The sequence below is a fragment of the Ceratotherium simum genome, unplaced genomic scaffold, assembly GCF_057802395.1.
Source record: "Ceratotherium simum simum isolate JZ-2026a unplaced genomic scaffold, ASM5780239v1 HiC_scaffold_43, whole genome shotgun sequence".
Taxonomy (NCBI): domain Eukaryota; kingdom Metazoa; phylum Chordata; class Mammalia; order Perissodactyla; family Rhinocerotidae; genus Ceratotherium; species Ceratotherium simum.
Window position 1 is genome coordinate 6,021,658 of NW_028261259.1, and position 16,318 is coordinate 6,037,975.

At 45.9% G+C, this 16,318-nt stretch overlaps 1 pseudogene; it reads left to right on the plus strand.

Annotated features, from left to right (window-relative positions):
- The first annotated feature begins 2,400 nt into the window (after window positions 1–2,400).
- LOC147911481 (10 kDa heat shock protein, mitochondrial pseudogene) lies at window positions 2,401–3,041 on the plus strand (annotated as a pseudogene).
- The last annotated feature ends 13,277 nt before the right edge of the window (window positions 3,042–16,318 follow it).

Consider the following 16,318-nt stretch of genomic DNA (forward strand, 5'->3'; position numbering starts at 1 on the left):
CTGGGAGACACCATCAAATACACAAGAGAGCAAATTCTCGCCCACGTCCACCTGGGGTTCTGAACAACAGGACTGAGACCCTAACCCAGTGCAGGTGGCTGACCTGGGACACACACATGTCCACTGCCCAGCCCTCCCAGAGACTCTCAAATGACCTCCACAGTGTGGGTAGGAATAAACTGGGTCCTCAGGTCACAGCATTTAGAGCAGACTCAGTCCAGCAGTCACAAGGGACAGCTGCAGGGCTGGGTGGGGGACCCTACACCTGCTCCCTGCTCACATGTCTGGCCTTGGGTTGACCTGGAGATCGGATCCTGCTCCTCCCTCATCTTCATAAAGGCCCCTCATTTTGCCATGTAGGTGGTGATTAAATCATTTTGGGGGGGTATCCTGTGAATTTATGTTCTTAATTTTGCATAATTAGCCATCGTTACTCTTGGGTTTGATTTCTTCTGAGAAAGCTTATCTGGAAGGGAGAATGTTATCAGAATGGGAAGCAGTACACCTCTGCATTAAGAGCTAGCAAGATAAAGCAATGGCTTCCTCGTATGTACCACCCTACTCCCATGGTCTTTGTTGCCCCAACCCCAGGGATCCTGGACCAGCCCCCGTCACTCCAAGCTCCCCTGAGAGAGCTGGTCCTAGTCCAGGCTCCAGCTCCATCCTTGGAGCTGATGGCTCCACCCCGCACTTTCCTACCAGACCTATTGAACTAAAAGCAAAGAGTCCAGCCTGCTCTAAATGTCCCCACCAGGATGCCCATGGCTCCCATTGCAGCCCCCTCACCCCTTGCAGGCTGAATTGATCTCCTATCACTCAAATGTACCCTGGCTCCTGTGTTCTGTATTCCCATCAGTGCCCCCAGTGACCCTGGGAGACCACATTGACCTTCAAGTGTGCTACCCATACCACCAGGGCTGCGGGCCCCACACACGCCCCTAATCCACCTCCTCCCTCTATTACTACTGCCCTTCCCTCGTTCCAGACTTATGAATAGTGAGGTGACTGCACTGACTGACACACCCTGAGTGGTCTCTGCTTTCCCTGCCCCTCGTTCCTCCTCCACTCTGCTCCCAGAACTTTCTACCAAATGCAAATGGCATCATCTTGCTCCTGTGCATGTGTGGGTGCATTTGTGTGTTTGTGTGCATGTGGGTATGCCAGTGTACACATGTCTCTCTGTGCATATGTTTCTTTCAGGTCGTTGTACGTGCCCTTCAAAGAATTTTACAAACGATGGCACGGACCGAGGAACTTCACATCATTTCAACAGTCCAAGTACACCACCTTCTGAAAGAAATGGCACTTCATCAACTTGTCAAGGTAGCTTATATTTTTGCCTGGGTCTGTTGGTATCCGTAATAGGAACCTTCATTACTGTTGTTATGAGACCTAATTTGGTAAATTTGATGAGCATAATTGATTAGGTACCTCCATCTAATTTCTCTGGAATTATTTTTAGAGAACACAAGAGTGGTCAGAAATCCTTGGACTACTTTATTCTTGGCTTGGCTTTTAATTGATTTGGACATTTTGCTAGCTTAAATCATTTTTTGAAGCAGGCAAGGCAAAATAAATGATATTCAGAAATTGATGTTATTTGTAAGCAGGATTGTTAATTATAGGTTAGAAGTTTAGAAAACATTGATTTGTATTGTTAGACAAAATCTAGTTAGCCTCATTCATTCTTGATAAGTTTGCATGAACTTCTGAAGCCAGTATCCTGCATGAGGATGAGATATGTTTTAGGTATGATCCTTGACTAGTTCTAATTAGGTTTATTTAAGAGTAATATATTAAGAATAACATAAGACTCTTAATTTTTAAAAGATATTTCTCTGGCTTTGACTATATGGAAAAGATTGATCGTTATTTGCCTAAGCCAGAAACCTAGGAGACACCCTGTACACGTTGCTCTACCTTATTTCTCCGTGCAAATCTCTATCTCCATTGACAACTCCCTGGTCCAAACTACCATCTCTTGTTTAGAGCATGCAATAACTTCTTTTCCTGCTTTCACTCATGCCATTCTTTAACTAATCACTGGCAGGGAGAAAAGAAGTGGCCATGACTGAATTAAGTCTCAACATATCCAATTCCTAAAATCAAGAATAGAGTCATCTTCCTCTAAAGCACATGACTATTGAGAAAACAAACTGCATTTATTTAAATGGTACGCTTTGGGGTCCTAGCGTCGGGGCCTGGGCAGGGCCCTCCCGCTGAATCGCGGCGTGTGCTGCTGCAGCCGCCCCGTCGCGCGGGGAGGGGCGGGGGCCCGGGGCAAGAGCGCCTGCGCGCCGGGTGACTTGTCCCAAGTTCACTTGTCTCGAGGGTCGGACTGCAGGTCTCTGCTTGCGACGGTGGCGCTAGAGCCGAGCGTAGGCTGCGGCGGCCGGAGACATGGCAGGACAGGCATTTAGAAAGTTTCTTACCCTCGTTGACCGAGTTTTGGTTGAAAGGAGTGCGGCCGAATCTGTAACCAAAGGAGGCATTATGCTTCCAGAAAAATCTCACGGAAAAGTATTGCAAGCAACAGTAGTAGCTGTTGGATCGGGCTCTAAAGGAAAGAATGGAGAGATTCAACCAGTTAGTGTGAAAGTGGGAGATAAAGTTCTTCTCCCAGAGTACGGAGGCACCAAAATAGCTCTAGACGACAAGGATTATTACTTATTTAGAGATGGTGACATTCTTGGAAAGTATGTAGACTGAAATGAATCACTATTGAAATGGCATCACGTGAAGCTACCCATTCCACTGAAGTACTGAAATCTTTGATCATGTAAATAATTTCCATGTCTCTCTTTTATAATAAACTAATGATATCCAAACTAATGACATCCAGTGTCTCTAAAATTTAGTTTCACTGTACTGATGTAAACATTTCCAAATAAAAATATATAAATAAAAAAAATAAAATAAATTGTACGCTTTGATAAGTCATGGCCTCCATCATAAGGTGTACCTCCATGAAACTTTCAGTCAGTGTCAAGATAGTGAACATATCCATTACCTTCAAAAGTTTTCTCATGCGCCTTTGTTATCCCTCCTTCCCACCCCTCCGTGACTTACTCTCCCCAAACAACCACTGATTTGCTTTCTATCACTATAGATTAGTTTGCATTTTCTAGAGATTATATAAATGGAATCAGATAATTTGTACACGTATTTTGTCTAACTTCTGTCACTTAACATAATTCTTTTGAAATTCATCCATGTTCTGTGTGTGAACAGTTTGTTCCTTTGTGTTGCTGATTAAGGTTCTGTTCTATGGATATACTACAAATTGTTTATCCAGTCACGTGTTGATGTATATGTGAGTTGTTTCTAGTTTTGGGCTATTACAAATAAAGCTGCTATGAACATTTGTATGTAAGTTTTTGTTATGGACATGTGCTTTTCTTTTTATGGGCAAATACATAAGAGTAGAATGAGTGAATCACTTATGTTTAACTCTTTAAGAAACTTCCAAACTGTTACCCAAAGTGTTTATACATTATACCGTTTTACATTCCCACCAGCAGTGTCCGAGGGTTCCCATTTCTCTACATCTGTGCTTACACTTGGTATGGCCAGTCTTGTCAGCCATTCTAATAGGCGTGTAGTGTGGTATCTCATTGTGGTTTTAATTTGCATTTCCCTGATGACTTATGATGTTGAGTGTCTTTTCATGTGCTTATTAGCCATCTGTATATCTTCTCTGATAAAATGTCTGTTCGAAACTTTTGCCTGTTTTTTTTTTCTTATTGTTAAGTTTTGATAGTTCTTTATATATTTTGAATACAAGTATTTTTCTATCAAATATAGTTTTAGGTTTTACTGTTAGGTCTAAAATCCATTTCGAGTTATTTTTGGTATATGGTGTGAGGTATGGATCCAAGTTCATTTATTTTGCCTATGGATATCTCATTGTTCAGCACCATTTATTGAAAAGGCTATCCTTTATGCACTGCATTGCCTTTGTGCCTTGGTAAAAAATCAATTGTCAATATATACACAACTTGCATTTTAGCATCATTGTGAGTTTTGGCTGTTTAGAATAGTCTCTTGAAACATCAGATGCGATAAATGAGGGTTGTATTCTTTATATTTTTAAGCAAATTCTTTAGTAAGATATAAGCTAAATACAGAAAAGCATACAAATCCTAAGTGTATAGCTTGATGAATTTTCACAAAGTAAACACACTCGTGTATCTACCACCTAGATAAAAATAGGACATTACCAACACCCTACAGCCCCTTCTCATGCTCTTTTCTAGTCACTATCCTTTCTCTCCACAAGTATTTGTTCTTCTCCCTTCTGTCACCATTGATGAGTTTTGCCTCTTTATAGAAATGGAGTGATATCTGTACTCTTGAGTCTGCGTACTTTTGCTTAACACTGTATTTTGGGGATTCATTTGTGCTGTTGCATATAGTAGTAGTTCTTGTTGTGGTATATTATTTCCTTCTATGAACATATCACAGTTTATTAATCCATTCTGCAGTTATTAGACATTTGGATGGTTTCTCCTTTAGGCTTTTAATGCTTTTATGAATATTCTTTTCATTCTTTTGCAAATAGGTAAGTATTTTCTGTTGGATATATCCCTAGGAATGGCATTGCTGGTCATAGTGTATGGATATGTTCAGCTATAGCAGAGACTGCCAACATTTTCCAACGTGGTTGAACCAGTTTATGCAACCCCTTCCCTACATCCAGTAGTATATGGGAATTACATTGTTCAGCATTCTTGTTAACACTTGATATGTCCAGTCTTCTAAAATTTTAGCCATTCTGGTGCATGGATGGTGTTCTCGTGAGTTTGAATTGGTATTTCTGTGGTGACTAATGAGGTTGAGCATCTTTTTATATGTTTATTGGTCATTTGAATATTCCTTTTAGTGAATTGCCCATTTAGATTGCCGATATTTCTATTGGATTTTTTCTTACTGATTTCTATGAGTTTTTTTTCTTTTTTTGTATCTTCTGGCTATGTCTTGTTTCTTTATAACTTTGTATTTTAAAAACTTAACCCCTCCAATAAACTTCCTGCAAATGTCCCTGCTATAGAGAACAAGAAGATAAGAATTTTGGTCTATGAAAATAATATGATTTTTTTTTAATGAATTGGAGTAAATCTCATTTGGCACATGGCAGTTCAGTTTTTCTAAAACTAAATTATTGTTTTTGGTAGACGTTCCCTGGCCTTTAATGGGCCCATGCAAATTTGCCCCTTGATTTATTTGGGACAGGGTTTCTCAAAAGTGGCACTATTAAAATTTGAATGGGATAATTCTTTGTTGTGGCAGCTGTCCTGTGCACTGTGGGATGCTTAGCAGCATCTCCCAGGCCTCATCCCACTAGAGGCCAGTAGTACCTACCCCCCACTTTGTGATAACCAAAAATGTTTCCAGACGTTGCTGAATGTCCCTGGGGTGGGAGGTGGGGGTGTTAAAATTGCCCTGGTCGAGAACCACTGATCTAGATTTGTTTTGTGGGTATTTTACCAGTTTGCCAGGAAATTACAGAGCTCAAAATTACGTGTGGTTTCTAAAATACATATGGAAATACAAAGAACTAAGAATAGCCAATATATTTTTTTAAGCAGCAGGTCAAGGTGAGAAGACTTGATCTATGAGATATCCTGATTTGTTATATATAAAGCTATAGTAACTAAAGCACTTTGGTATTAGCACAGTGTTAGACTAGTGGAAAACTGTAGAGAACCCAAATCCAGTTCCACGTGTATCCAGAAACTTGATTTCTTTTAATAGAAGTTCTCTTACAGAGCAGAGGGCAAAGGAGGGTCGTTTCTTTAAGTGGTCCTGGGACTATTAGATATCAGTATGGAAAAAATTCAAATTGGAACCCTACTTTACTCCATACACAAAAATCCATTCCAGGTAGATAAAAGACCTAGGCATGAAAGGCAAAACTATTAAGATGTTAGAATATAGTGGTTTTCAAACGATGTTCTTAAGAGTCTTAGAAAAAACATGGCTTGTAGTGGGAAGGGGACAGTGGATCAGGGAAGTTCTAGGTCTTGCATGCTCTTTTGCAAATTTTAAACACTATTTCTTAAAAAACTGTAGTCCTCCTAAGAAAAGGCTTGAAAACCCGTGTTGTGTGGCATAGATAGCCTTCTGTGTTTGTACAAACTCAAACTTGTTTTCTGTTTTTTTGAAAATAGTATTGGACTTGCTTATAGGGCTTTCTCCCCTAGTAGTCTGTAAATCCTTCAAGGCCAGGGACTGTTTTTTTTTCATTGCTTTTCCATGGGGTCTGGAATAGTATGGACTCAATAAAATAAATGGTTGTTAAATGAATTCAAGAACTGGGAGTCGAGGGAACGTATAGAGAAGAGCGGAGAGGAAGGGAGGTACTTTGAAGAACACTCTCATTTACAGAAAGGGAGAAACCAATGTATTGGAATAGTTAAGAACCGTGTTACAGACATGAAGGAAAAAGCCAATGCATTTATTCTGTTGCCAGAATACAGAATGTTATGTTTGGCTGTATACCTAGAGGTTATGCTTATGGATTTTAGAATCAGACAGCAGGAGTCAGTCATATCTAGGCTCTGCCTCTTACTAGCTAAACAATATTGGGCATGAACTTGACTTCTTTAAAACCCAGTATTCGCACTTATAAAATGGGAATAATATTATTCTTTGATTTAAGAGGTCATTGATGACCTTGAGATAGAGCTTTCCGGATTGTGGGATTAAAAGCTGGAGTATAGGAGCTTGATTCTACTATATTGTTAAGCCTAAAGAACATTGAGAAGCTTAGTAGGAAACAAACATTGAGACACTGTAAAGAACGATTTTTATAGAAATGAAATACATTTTCTTGAGAGAATCTTACAGTTATATTTTTTAAGCCACGTTATTGGGCGTGGTCTACAAAAGCATAAAGCTACAATTGGACTTTCCTGTTGAAAGTATATTTCTCAAAATGTTTGCTATATCTTTGTTAAGGTAAACTGAGTGGTAAATTGCTTTTAAACATGTTGAGCATTTCATGTTTTAAAGTATGTTATGAAATTTTTAGAAATAAATCATACATCTTGATTCCAACTTTTTTCTAGAAAAATTTCCTGGAGCAACCCCTGATGGCTTAGCAGTTAAAGTTTGGCACGCTCTGCTTCGGCGTCCCAGGTTCAGTTCCCAGGAGTGAACCACACCACTCGTCTCTCATTGACTATGCTGTGGCGGAGGCTCATGTAGAAGAACTAGAAGGATTTACACGTAGAATATAGAACTATGTACTCCGGCTTTAGGAAGGGAGAAAGAAGAGAGGCAGATTGGCAACAGATGTTAGCTCAGGGCAAATCTTTCCAAGCAGGGGGAAAAAAGAGAAAAAGAAAAATTGCCTAAGGGTAAGTTATTTATACTCATTTTTATGACTTCTTATATAGGACTCTCCTGAATAAAACTATACTGGCTGCAAAGCTATCTGCCGATAAACAGGTATCCATATGGAGACATGAAAATGGTGATTTTCAAGTAGAGAAGAATTCAACCCTTATAAACTACACAGCAGGTAAACAGAATTTGTTGACAGTGAAATATCCCCGTTAGTTCTAGTAGAACAAGGCAGCCAAGCATCAATCAAGATATCAGTGGTGCTTGTAGAGATTAGTTGGGTCATGTCACAGACATAAATTGTAAATTATTGTAACTTCATTTTACATAGTTACTCATTTTGTAATGAGTTTATTATTATACTAGATTATTGAGGCTAACATCATTAAAATGAAACTGCATGGTGCTTTCTTATATAAGAGGAATTTGACAGTAAACGATTTACTTAAGGCATATACTGATAGTACAGCTACATTGTACTTTTAATTCTTCTGTTGTTTTGATCTAATAATGGCATTTTGGGGGGTCAAAATACCTTTTTTTAGAAACCTTGATACAACCATATGCTGTCTTCAAAATCTTACTTCAAATAAAGCAATAGAGGCAAGTTGGAAGTAAAAGCATGGAATACATAAACAAAATAATAAGGGAATTATGGTGCCAGTTATCAATGGATTGCCCCTGTGTAACAACATCAGAGTGTTGGCCTCTGTTGTCTGTTCTGCAATAATGGAGCTGCACCCAGTAGACGTTTCTCTTTTGCACCTGGCAGGGGTTAAGCTTTGTCAGAGAAGGTTTTGGACAAAGGGCCTTCCTTCCTAATTCCTGGGTGCTTCTATTCTTTTCTTTTTCTTTCTCCTGCAGTACAACCAGCAGTGGCACAATTCAGGGGTGTCTACAGGGACTCCTCCACAGTGGGTGATCCACAGTGGATTCAGCGGATCCCCTTGGATGACTTAATAAGGAGAATGAGTGGCACCCCTTCAAGAGGAATCCCAGTGAATCCAGTAGGCATCCCAGCCTCAGCCTACCTGCCCCTGGGAGAGGACAGGGCTTTCCTGTTTGCCAGTCTCAGCCTGCTGTTCCCTACCTGCTGAGCTCTGCCCTGACCAAGGACTGGTACTGGTCTTGGGAATCATGACAATCTTCTCCACCATCCCTGTGCTGCAAACAATCCTTCTCCAGCAAGGCCTGAAGGCAGCCTTGGCGAGGTGGTCCTCTCCCAAAATTGTTTCTTTCTTAACTACTCTACTGTAATTCTGGGCTATTCTCTATAGTTCCCTTTAAAGGTTTATGGTTAATTGTTCATTATATAAACTGTCCCTGCTCAATCTATTGGTTGGTTTCCGTGTCCTGATTGAACACTGATGCTTATCATTATATATTATTTTAAAGGGTGTTAGTGCTAAGGGGAAAAATGAAAGGGGAGCAAGTTGGATAGGGAGTGTCAGGACAAAAGGATAGTTTATATTTTAAATGACACGGTCAATACAGCCTCACCAAGATGACATTTGAACACAGAATTAAAGATAGTGAAGAAAATGAGGCACGAAATCATCATGTGGAAGAGGATTTCAAGTGGAAGGAACATAGAGTGCAAGTCTACAGGTGGGAGAGTGCCTGGCATGTACCAGGAGCATAATGGAGGGCAGAGGGACTGGAGCAAATGGTACAGGGGATAACTGGCCAAAGATGATGTCAGAGAGAGTGTGGGACCAACTGTATGGGGCTTCAGGTCCAGCATAAGGAATTGAACTTTCCCCCTGAGATAAATGGAGAGCCCCTTGAGAGATTTCACAATGTCAGGGTGTGACATCTGGTTTTAAAGGGTCACTCTAATTGCTGTATTGGGGATAGATTGCAGGTCAAATATAGAGGCAGAGAAACCAGTTAGAAGGATACAGCGATAATCCAGGCCAGAACAATGGTGCAATGTGGTCCACCCAGCCATCAGGGAGTAACAGTGTGTGGACTTACATACCCACCGCAAGCAAAGAAAAAACTAGTCCAAATACCTGATTTGATTATTTCGCTAATGATCAGTCTACATATGCAGTGGGTGAAAGTCCACAAGGCCAGAGAACAGCAACCTTCGTGTAAAGAAAAAATTCTAAGGAACTTTAAGTCACACCACCTGCAAAAAACACAGATTCTAGAATTATTTGAGTTGCCAAGACAATGAGGAGGGAATAATCTTTTCAACAAATAGTGCTGGGACAGGTGGATATCCACATGTGAAAGAATAAAGGTGAACCCCTACCTCACACCATATACAAAAATGTTACATCTTCTTACCATCAAAGATGTAAATGTAAGACCTAAAACTATAAAACTCTTGGAAGAAAACATGGCCCTGGATTAGGCAATGTTTTTGTAATTATGGCACCCAACACATAAGCAACCAAAGGGAAAACAGATCAATTCAACTTCATCAAAAGTAAAACTTGAGTGTGTTGAAAGACACGATCAAGAAAGTGAAAAGACAACTCACAGAAGGGGAAAATATGTTTACAGATCTTTACATATCTGATAAGGGTCTACTATTGAGAATAGATAATACATTCTCACCTCTCAACAATAAAATACAAATAGCACAATGAAAAATGGGCAATGCATTTGGATAGGCATTTCTCCACAAGAAATACATGCTTGCCTGGTGTTGTGCTGTCCCTGCCTGAGGCTGCAGTTCCTGGGCTGGCCATCAGGTGGCAGCCTCCTGTGTTAGTGGTGCCCACTGAGCTTTGCTGGAGCAATTGGGGAAAGGAGGATTCATGCAGAAGTCATGCTGACCCTCTGCTTGCCTCTGGGCACACTTCCTATTAGTAGTGTTCCTCTTCACCATCTGAGTGGAGCAAAAGCAGGAAGGAGGGATCCAAGATGCCCCCATTTCTTCATTTGGCAGCTATATGCCAAGACATCACCCTGGGCCTGGAGCCCTGGTGGGACTAAGGGTGGTGCTGAAATCTACTCAGTGGTCCCTGCCCACCAGGAGCTCAGTCTGGAGGCAGATGGACAAAAGCACAAAATCAGAAACACGTGAAAGAGAAGAGCATGAACTGGAATGAAAATAAAGAGTGTCCTGCAGGGAGGGCTGGGGTCTCACTGGGTAGGAGGGTCTGAAAGGCCTGACTGAGGTGACATTTGCTGTGACCAGAGTGACGTGAGGACCCAGCGCTGCACTCACCTGTGATCAGCGTGCCAGGGAGAAGGCACTGCTGGTGTGGAGACACCCAGGCAGAAATGAGTTTGGCTAGAGGAGGTTAGAGAGGTGGGCACTGTGGCTGCAGAGAGCCTGGAGGGGAGAGGAGGTAGAAGGGCAGGCCAGACACGGGAACTGGCAGATGGTGTAAGGTGTCTCCTCCTCTCTGACAACACTGTTCCCCACCCTGCATCATTAAACCGCAAATATTCACTCTCTCTCCATCTCTGTGGACCAGGAATCCTGCACAACTGAGTTGGAGCCTCTGCTCATGATGAATTCCGTTTGGGGCTGTGGCCTCCACTGAGGCTGGACGAGGGTGAGATGTGCTGTCAAGCTTACTCCTGTGGGCTCGGTCAGGATCAGCTTCACTGAGAGCCTGGCTCCTTTCTCTCTGTTGGCCAGGGCACTCCCTTGTTTTTCTGTGTGGGCCTATGCTTAGGGGAGCTCAGGACGTCCATGTATGTCCCCAGGTCCAGGGGTTAGACAGACTGAGAGAGGGGAACAAGGGGAGAGGGAAGAGGGAACAGAAGAGAGTGAGTGAGAGAGAATGACAGCCTCGGTGATGGAATCTGGGAAGGGTCGTCCTGTCACTTGTGCTGGGTCTGCTGGTCAGAAGCCAGTCCCTAAGCAGTCAGTTGTCCACAGGGACATGTAGAACAGGCAGGGAGATCATCCCTGCAGGGGCACGCTGACCTTGACTCGAGTGTCCTGGTGGCGAAAGGCTCCCTTCCTACCTGGGCTGATCCTGCGTTGAGCTCAGATCCTCCTCATTGGGACCGTTGCTCATCGCGGCCCGGGTGTGCTCTCCTGGGTTCCCTGGGCTCCTGTCCCCTCCAGGAGGGAGATGTAAACTAAAGGGGCTGAGGCCAGAGCAAGCAGGGACCACTCCACCCTCCCAGCTCGTTTGCTTCCTTCCCCAGGAGGGCCGACTCCTCAGGAGCCTCTCCTCACTGCTCACCATCTTCTCTGCTCTGAGAGCACCTCATTTCAGCCTCTGAAGAAGACCTGGGGAGAAGTTTGCAGGTGGGAAGGCCTCTCTCCATGGGAATCCCAGAGTGGATAGGTACCTTCGACAGGGCTGGGAATTGTCCCCTCAGTCAACTTGGACTTGCTGGGAGGCAGCAACACCTGGTGGCAGAGCCTAGGCTGGTGGCAGGTCTCTAAGTATCCCCACAATGCCCATCTTCCTGGTCTCACCTGATTGAGCACAGGCCTGCACAAGCACACAAACTTTCAGACCCCCTGGGGTTATGTGCAACCCATCAAGGCCGCTGTGTCTGTCTCATTGTGTGGTTGTCTGTCTCACCTTCCTGGCTGATTCGCTGCTCTGTTCTAGATCCAACCTCAGGCGGCTGCAAAGTTGACCTTCCACGTCAGCTTGCCACTGAGATGGCTACTGTTTCCAGAAATGCTTAGGGGCTGGGCTTTGCCCACCCATGCCGACATCAAGTTGGCAACCTCTGACAGTGAAGCCACCCCCATTCAGGCTTGCACCGCTCACAGGGCCGTCACTATGAGGGGGTGGGGACGGGACCTGCTCCGGGCAAAAACACCACGACTCTCACTGTTCTTACCTCAGCTTCAAATGCTCCTCAGTTGGTTGCATGTCTTTGCTCTCTTCCCAGAGGTTGTTTTCTGACAGCGCGTCCGGTGTGATCATGGCATTCCGGGAAGAGGATCGGCTGAATTCCTCACTCAACCATCCGGTGTGTCCTGCCGCCCCACCCCGATCACTTTCTAAAGGCGCATCCTTTCAGCAATCTGAGGACCCAAGATTGTGAGTCTGTGTCCTGGAGGGATTTTGAGAAGAGCTGGTGGGATGGCAGTATTGCAAAGCACAAAGTCTTGCTTCCAGAAAGCTCTCTGGGATCCTCATCATCGTGCTGTTTTGGAGTCAAAGCCCTGAGATCTTTAAAAAACCAGCAATGTTATAACATGGGCAGGACAAACAAAAGTCTCTGGGCTCCAACATCAACTAAAATATTCTGAATTTCTAGTAACCTGAGACGAGTGGAAAGGAATGGGGAGTGTGGAGTGGAGGGGCAGTTTGGTCCAACTACGCATCTGGGAGGAGAAATGCCATGCAGAACAGCCTTTCTGGGGGCATAAGTGTGGGACATGTGTGCAGATCCCCCTTGCAGACATTGCTGCTGCTGCCCTTCAGTTCCCTCAGCCCATTTGATTTCCTGCAGTCCCTGGGAGCCAGTCCCCAGCAGGCCCACAGTGTCCCCCTGGAGCACCTGCATCCACTCTCTGCCTGAGGGCTCTCTCCTGCACCGGGAGCTTCCTCTCCTGCAAGCCTGTGCCAGCCTGTAGCACAGAAGCCTTCATGACACGGGGTAAACCCTCCATCCACGGGGACAGAGCCAGTCCGGGTGGGATCTCATCTCCCAACAGGACTAGGATGGATGCTCACCTCAGTGCGCCCTCGTCAGGCCCCTCACTCTCTCTCCTCCTCCAGGCTCCCTTCCCCATGTCCTCTCTCGGGCCTCCTCCATCACCTGCAAACAAACCACTTGCCCTACATTCTTGTCTGCTTTGGGGCCCAAACTCTGCTGAGGCTCCACGCTGGCTGTGACTTGGAGCAGGTCGTCAAGCCTTCTGGATTGAGCTTCCTCACCTGTAAGATGGGGACAAAAGGCCTGCCTCCCGGAGTCGTCAGAGGAGACACAATGTGGGAAGATGCAAACCGCTGCAAAGAAGGATGCCAGGTGATCACCCAGTGAAAACACCAACCTTGCCAAAGAAACAGGAGCCCCTGAGGCTGAGGGAGGAATGCGGGCAGCCTGTCCAAACAACGTGGAGAGTTACGGACGAGTGTGGCCGTGCAGGGTAGGCCCCCCAACAGTGGAAGAGCCACTCGACTGGGAGGGTGACAGGACACAGGCTTCCAAGGAGAAAGATTTAAGTGTTGGAGGATCACAGAGGCCTTAGGAAAATCGTGAGGCCCTGGAACAGGTTTACTGAAATGCTATTATTGGCCGGAAGAATGTGTTACAAATACCCAGTCCACTCTGGATTACTTCTCATTGGTTGTAGGAATGAGTGCACACTTGTGATTAGAACCCACATTTTGTTAAATATAGGATATCTTTATTTTTATTAACTATTAATTATTTTTTTTGTCGATGAAGTGCCAAGCATGGGTTTTCTTCGTTCTTTTCTTTGCATGGGTGGCCTCTACTTTCAGAAGTGAATTCCTGGTGCTCATCACCCCTGCTAACCCGAAGGACAGCCCTCTTTCAGGTCACACAGTGGATGAGAGCTCCAGGTGGGCAGGGACCAAGTCGGGTCATACTCACTGGTGAAGTTACAGTGCTCGGCCCATGGCAGGGACCAGAGCGTATTGGCTGAATGAGTGAGAGAAACAATGAAGGAAATCATGAATGAGTACATGAGTGCAGGAGTGAGTGAGTGAAGGAATGAGTGAAGGAATGACTGGGTGAATGAAGCAATAAGTGAGTAAACCACAGAAGCTGGATCCACACAGGAGGAGCCTTTATCTGTGGTGGGCATACAGGTGGCCACAGCACAAGCCGGGGACGGTGCCATGGAGCATGTCCAGCTGCCCTTCCAGCGCTGAGCCTCCGTCACCTGCAACACATTGTGGTCGTGGATCATCTTCAGCTCCTCCTCAAACAATGCTGAATGTTCCCGGGAGCAGGGCAGCAGGAAGAGAACCTGAGGAGGGACTTCCCAGACCCTGTGCCCTAGAGGACCACTGTGACAGCCTGGCAGGGGGCTCTTAACACGCTCCGGGCACCAGGCTAGAGATGCTCAAGCCATTCCTCAGGGAAGTCTCCCAACAGCCCATCAGGAGGCCAAGTTATTTCCTCATTGTACAGATGGGGAAACTGAGGCTGATAGCCTCACCTGCATCATCAGCTAGAAAGAGGCTGAGCAGGGACTATGACCCCTGTTTCTCTGACTTTGGATCATTCCAAACCACTGTCCTGCACTGCGGCCTCCTTGGGCTCAGGGGTCCTGGCCTCCCTGAGGCCTGCACCCTTCTGGCCTCCAGCTATCACTGAACTAAAGGGACAGGGCCACTCCGTCTGCCTGGGGCTGGGTATGGTGGACAGGGAATGGCTGGCCGTGGGCGCTGTGGGCTCTCCCAGTACCAAGGACCAGCCTATCCCCCCGCAGAGTGAGGTCTCTCTGGGCATCAGGACCAAAAGTTCTCAGAACTTTAGGGAAAAGTGGTCCCTCCCTCAGCATGGGGGAGCCCTTCTCAGGCAGTCCACACGGGGTCTAAAAGGCACTGGGTTCAAATCCCGGCTCTGCCACTCTGCAGGGCACAGAGGGGGCAAGTCTCTTTGAGCCTCAGTTTCCTCATCAGTGAAATGAAGACAATAATTGCTCCTCCCCCAAGGAGTTGTGGGGAGGATTCAAGGAGATAGCTCAAGAGGAGAACAGAGGCCCCAGTAAGTGCTCATCACCGTGAGCTGTTCCTGCTGATGTCACCCCACTGAGAGCCCCCTGGGGCCCTTCGCCTCTACCCACTCTGATCTCCCACCAGGCATGCCCTACTCGCTCTGACTCCGCTGTTCCTCTGGAATGTCTTGTCCACCCCATCTCGTCCCACGGCAGTCAGCCATCCAGGTGGGGATCCATGACCGAGCCCCATCTCTCATCCTGTGATTCCTCTTCATTAGAGCTAGTCGCTGTTGAGATCTGAGAAGGTGCAGGGCACTCCAGGTGCAGCCTCAGCGAACTTGTCTGACACCACCATGAAAGGTCGGCTGCCACCCAACTTCACAGGTGAGGAAACTGACGCTCCAATGGCATTGCCTCTCCGAGGTCACCAGGGCTCTCTCCCTCATCCCCAATGAACAGGGCCCCTCCATCGCAGAGGCTGAATGTGCTGGATATGTGGGCTGGAGCTGGCACAGTGCCTGAGGCAGCCATCACTCCTGGAAGACTCTGAGGTGTGCTTTGTGCATGATGACCTTCTCCAAAGCCTCCAGCCCTGTGCTCTGACCTTCTGGCACCTTCTAGCGCACCTCCACTCTGTCTTGTAAAAGTCACTTCTGCTCACACAAGCTCAAGTGGGTCCTGCTGTTGCAACTGAGAACTCCCCCTGGAGGGAGCATGTTCAAGGAGGTTCCTGTGACTCACTGCACTGCCCTAGATGTGTTTTCCTAACTGAGGATGGGGCTCTCTGTTTGGAGGGAGAGGGAGCAGGCAGGAGTGTCCAGACCCTCATCATCATCTGTCCTGGATGGCAGGCCGGGCTGCTCAGCTCAGGTGAGTTAGGGAGCAGGAGGGGCATGGGCAAGGCCAAAGCGGGGTCACGTGTGTTAGGGGCGGGGCCAGGGGTGAGGGGAGCGGTAGGGCCAGAAGGAACAGGAGCGGGGCCTTCCAGCTGGGTAGGTCACCCCAGGTACCTTCATCCCCTGCATCTTAGCTGCTCCTCCTTCTCCCTCCCTCCCTCAGGTCTCTGCTTCAGTGTTTCTGGACTCCCCGTTCCCAAACAAGATCACAGGACAGAAGGAGACCTTGGGTGTCAGAGAGACTGTGACCAACACCTTAACATCACGTTTACATTATGTGCCAGAATCTCCACATCTAGGGATCGGTCCTAAAGAAGTAGAGATTTATGGATGTAGGTGTTCCTTTCAGCATGATGACGGGAGTGAAAAACCAGAAATGATCTGTGTTGCCCAGCAGAGGCTCTTAGGAAATTCTGAGGCCGACGCACAGGAGGAAGAGGATTGACTGGCCAGGATCAAGCCCTGGGGAAATCAGGTTCCAGAAGAGCACACTCCC